The sequence below is a fragment of the Vitis riparia genome, chromosome 10 (assembly GCF_004353265.1).
Source record: "Vitis riparia cultivar Riparia Gloire de Montpellier isolate 1030 chromosome 10, EGFV_Vit.rip_1.0, whole genome shotgun sequence".
Taxonomy (NCBI): Eukaryota; Viridiplantae; Streptophyta; class Magnoliopsida; order Vitales; family Vitaceae; genus Vitis; species Vitis riparia.
In genome coordinates, this window is record NC_048440.1 from 22,994,107 (window position 1) to 22,999,611 (window position 5,505).

Here is a 5,505-nt window from a genome sequence, read left to right on the forward strand (position 1 = left end):
ACCCATCTCAAATGATCAATGCTCTCAGCTAGGACTACATTCTATGTGACACAGCACAAGACTATGATCTCTTCAAAGTCCGAAGTTTCTGTAGGGGTTATTAACCTTTGAACTGTATGTGTGTGTAATCTCGACTATATTTATGGGTCCATCTTTAGTACAGGCAAAGCAGATTGTAATCGAACACATTGCTTCCTGGTGAAAGTGACAACCACAACATGAGAATAAAAAGCTATTTCTTTTTTGTGTTGTGTTTACACCAATGTTTTAAAAACCGGACCAGACCGGCCGGTCCGACCAGTCGAACCGTTGACCGGAGACCTTTCCGGTTCGGTCCAGTTCAATGAACCGTTTTATGATCAGACCGGTATTGAACCGGTCAAACCGCCGGTTGAACCGCCAAACCGGTCAAACCGTCCGGTTTTTTACGAACCGGCCAAGCTTTTTTTTTCCTATTCTACAAATATTTGTTACTCATAAGAGGCCCATTAACGAGCCCAATTCCTTGCTTAATACTTTCAAAACTTAACTAATTATAACCCATATTTGATTCAAGCCACCAGGCCCAATCCAATATAATTATAACTTAAAATCTCTCTTGGGCCATGCCCCCAAGCCCAATTCGCTGGCTTGCTTGGCTTGAATTGCATGCTGCAAGGTCTCTATTTATAGAGCACTTGAAGCACATGGAATTGATGTGCTTCCGATGTGGGACAAGGAATAGTACTAACATGGCCTTTTTGAGGGCTGGAAGCATGAGGGCTAGACTTTTGCAATGTTGTTAAAATATATATATTCCTATTTCAAATTTTTATAATATAAAATATTTAAAGAAATGTAAATATTTAAATTCCTATTTATTTTTATAATAATAATTATAAAAAAATAATATAAACTAATTAATAGAATAATTTTAAAACAATAAAATACAAAAAAGAAAGATAAAATTAAATATTATAAAATTTTTCATCTTAAATATATCTTCATTCTTAAATATTACATATTTTATTTAATAAAATTTAAAATATTAAACTTTATCATTTAATTTAATATACCAAACATTATTAAAACTTATAATTTTATATATTTTTAATTTTTATAATTATTTTTAATTTTATATAATATATAAATTATATATTTATTACATCACCGGTTCAACCGGTTCGACCGCCGGTCCGACCAGTGAACCGTGAATCGGTAATTTTTCCGGTTCGATGACCGGTCCGATTCTGAAAACATTGGTTTACACCCTTCATCCGGGCTAAAAAGCTGGAAATGTTTATGACTTACGAGGAATGGTTCAGTTTTGGGTCTCAGATCAAATTCCATGGAGGGCTGAATGTTGGATTAAAACAGTAGCACTTTCTGACCAAATAAACTAGGGCCAGCGCCCACTGGCACCTGTCCTCGTATTCCCATGACCTCATCTTTGCTAAAGGATGCCGCCAAACTGTCAAATTCTAACCGCCGCTCTATGGTCCAACGACTAGTCAAATAAAAAGGGCTAACAGGTTTTGGAACAGATCTTAAGAGTAATTCTTAATCGTTTTTAAAGGAAAAATCAACAAAATTCTGATTAGAAATTTAATATTAAAAAAAATAGTTTTGGTGGTTTATTCTTAAGAAGTATTTTTCTATTTTATGTACAATGAAAAGGTCACAAAGCATTTTTCTTACTCAAAATATTCTTTAAAAAAAAATAAAATGGAAAACATGTCAAACTTTTTTTTTTTAAGAAAAAATATTTTCTTTCCAGAATAATTTTTTAAAAAATTGTTTTTTTGAAAGTTTTGTAAACTTGTTTTTTAAGTTAGAAAACAAATATAGAAAATTCAAAATCTCAATTTCATTTGTCATGGAAATAGGAGGAAAATCAAATATATACATATAAAAAAAAAACTATAAAACTTAAAAAAAAAAAATTATGAAGATTACACTTATCATCTCCTTATTTTCATTCCATTTTTTTCTTTTCCTTTCATCAGTCTCGTACTTTCACACAAACTTTTTAAAACCCAAAAGAAAGCTTTACATTTCTCTTCTTTTTCTTTTTTGGAATAATTATTGACCTACCAATGAATTGTTTTGAATTTGTGATCTAGTCGTAAAATTAAAAAAAAAAGAAAATGAAATTGAGAAAAAGAAAGCCTATTCTCTCATTGGAACAGGGTGTGTTAATTGGAAAGAAAGACGTCTGGAAATTTCATAAAATGGTGATAATGCTCAAAATACTTGTAATCTTTGAACAAATCCCATGTTTTAGTTAAGTCAAATATATCTGCTGATCAACGATATATGGCTACAGAATTCAGACCCAGAAATATTGGAGAAGCAAAAGGTTGATTTTATTATTTCTGGGACCCATTATTGGGAATTTAAATTTAAATTTAAATTCTTCATCATATAATGAGCTGAAGGAATTGTTCATACTCATTGGGATTTTGAACTCTTAATTAAAATATGTACTTGTAATGGCTACGCCTATTTCAACGTTTTACTGGTTTTTGGAGGTTGAAAGTCAATGAAGTACTGCCTCAATACCCAAGCTGACAAGCAGCGTAATTGAGAGGTGAAACGCCAATAAACCAAAGACAAGAAACGGTCTAAGCCAAGACCCATGAGACCATTCAAACGTTGAATAGCGTACTTGGTCCACTGCCGTTCCCTATATATAATCCAGGTTGCATTGCCACCATATTTCACTGCAAGCCTAAGCCATTCACTACATAGTACATACCCATTAGAATCAACCAATCTTAGCAACAAGAAGAAACTCATACAGATCGTACGAGGAGAGGACATGGTGAGTCTTCAATTTTCATCGGCTGTTATTACGTCAGTGGCTTATTCCTCATCTCGTTGCCGGAGAGGAATGATAAGAGCTACTATCAATATGCCTAAGCTTCAGCCCGGCCGCCTATCTTTGAACCTCCCCGCTAGAAATTTGGTACTACAGGAAGTACTGGACATGGGGGTTGGACTCACAGCTGCAACCACCAGCAATTTGGAGAAGAAATACGAGCTGAGTACTAATGGTACTTTCCCTTCTGTGAGCAATGTTTCTGATCCTTTGGTGATCGCTAAACTCCATGCAATCATGGAGGCTGTTGCAGATAGAGTGGAGATGCACAAGAATATCGGTGAGCAGCGTGATAATTGGAACCATCTTCTTTTGACATCCATTAATGCAATCACACTCACTGCTGCAACCATGGCTGGAATTGCTGCTACAAGCGTAGGAGGACCCCTTGTAGCTCTCAAGCTCTCTTCCACTCTGATGTATTTGGCAGCCACTGGGATGTTGGTGGGGATGAATAAGATCCAGCCATCTCAACTCGTCGAAGAACAGCGCAATGCCGCGAGGTTATTTAAGCAGCTTCATGGCCAGATTCAAAGAACACTCTCTTGTGGCACTCCTACTAGTACCGATGTTGAGGAAGTTATGGAGAAAGTTTTGTCACTGGACAAGGCCTTCCCGCTTCCTTTACTAGGAGCGATGCTCGATAAATTCCCCAAAACTGTGGAGCCCGCTGTATGGTGGCCGGAGCACAGGCAAACGCAGGACAGGCAGAGTAGGAGAACAGATGGAAATGGTTGGAGTGTGGAGTTGGAGGAAGAAATGAGAGAAGTAGTTGGGGTTTTGAAGAGAAAGGACACTGAAGACTATTTGAGGCTGGGCAAAATAGCCTTGAAAGTTAATAGGATGCTCGCCATTTCTGGTCCCTTATTGACAGGCTTAGCGGCTTGTGGAACTGTGTTCGTGGGATCTTCTCACGGTCCCTGGGCCGCCACACTAGGAGTCGTAGCTGGAGCCATGGCAAGCGTGGTGAACACAATGGAGCATGGCGGGCAAGTGGGCATGGTGTTTGAGATGTATAGAAGCAACGCAGGCTTCTTCCGGCTGATGGAAGAGACCATAGAGTCAAATCTGAATGAAAGAGATGTGGGGAGAAGAGAGAACGGGGAATTGTTCGAAATGAAGGTGGCTCTACAGCTAGGAAGAAGCTTGTCCGGGCTCAAGGGTCTGGCAGCATCCTCTTGTTCTTCTTCTAAAAAGGAGAGGCCATTGAAGAGTTCGCAAGCAAGCTCTTCTAATATCCTAGAGGTTCAGCCTCAGTTTTGTTGATAATACACTAAATCTTGTATATCATTGTAAGCTAACCTTGTCTATAAACACAATAGAGCTGTACAATCTAGTAATTCATTTATTCATTCATTCAATTGAAATCAGACTGGTAAAGGTCTGAATATTCCATGGAAATTGAATTAGTCCATTTTCTATACAGCAATTTGTACACAACGTTCACCAAAACTGAAAATTGAGAAAATATGCATTCTGCTAAAACTGATGTATTTTCTGGGATTGTGATAATTTATCGATTTTCTTTATCATCTAAAGTTTCTTTGGTTTTCTTTCTAGTGCAAGAAAGCATGATAATCCAAATGACAACTAAGAAATTGCAGCTCCTGAGGTTGAAAATTTCATTTTCTTATGGGGTTGGTTGGCTATTAGAATCCATAATATGCATAAAAGTCTTTGGAAGAAGACAAACTACGTAATTAATGATCCACACATGGAAAAGGTCAAAATTATAATCCCCTTGTTTGAACTCTTTTGAAATAAGACAGATATCTGTGAGTCGAGGAGAACCTCACTTTTATCATAAGAGCCAAAGTCAACGATGGGTTTGCTACCAAACGATTCTCTTTACAGTAGATAGTTGTCACTCCATTAAATAGACTCCAAGAGAAATTAAGGTCGTAATTATGACTACATTTTCTATGATGCCTTTCATTTAACTAATGATAAATTTATGTGATGTGAACTTTGGCGAAAATGCAATCAAAATATGACCAAAAGAGAAGAAATTGTAGGGTGGCTTGTCGATGTGAATACATTATCCCTTTGTCCCCTCCATTCCCATTTATTTACTCAAACGTGAAACTGGTAACATAATTATATAATTATCATCCCTTTGCATTGTTCAAATATATAATTGAAATGCCCAAAAGGAGATCTGCTTTTAGTATTGTTTGGCAACAACCGAGGATGATGGATCTAGTTAAAAAAAAAAAGGCATTTCTTAGTTTGGTTCCCAAAATTTAAATATTAAATATCATCAAACCATTACATGTGATGGAGTACTGTAGGGTACCTCACCAGCTCTTTGAAGGTGACTAAATAGTGTGGACCACTAAGAGTAAGTATATTTGGTCAATTTGTGGATTGATTGTAATATAAAGTAATCGATTTTAATATTATATAGTGATATGAGTGCTGTTAAAATTTATTCACAGTTTGACTGCCTACTTGATGACTGATCTTTATTGTAATTTTTATCTTTTTTGATAAATTGTGAACCATTTAACGTTATAATCCTAGGTATATGAGTTTTTTTTTTTTTATAATTTTTGGTGAAAATCTAAAATCCCTTGTAATTTCAAGTAAGAATTGAGTATTTGAAATAGGTAAATCTCTTTATTATTTTCAATTTGGTAGTGTAT

The 5,505-nt window shown here is 35.9% G+C and overlaps 1 pseudogene; it reads left to right on the top strand.

Annotated features, from left to right (window-relative positions):
• Positions 1–2,718: 2,718 nt before the first annotated feature.
• LOC117924191 lies at positions 2,719–4,212 on the top strand (annotated as a pseudogene).
• The last annotated feature ends 1,293 nt before the right edge of the window (positions 4,213–5,505 follow it).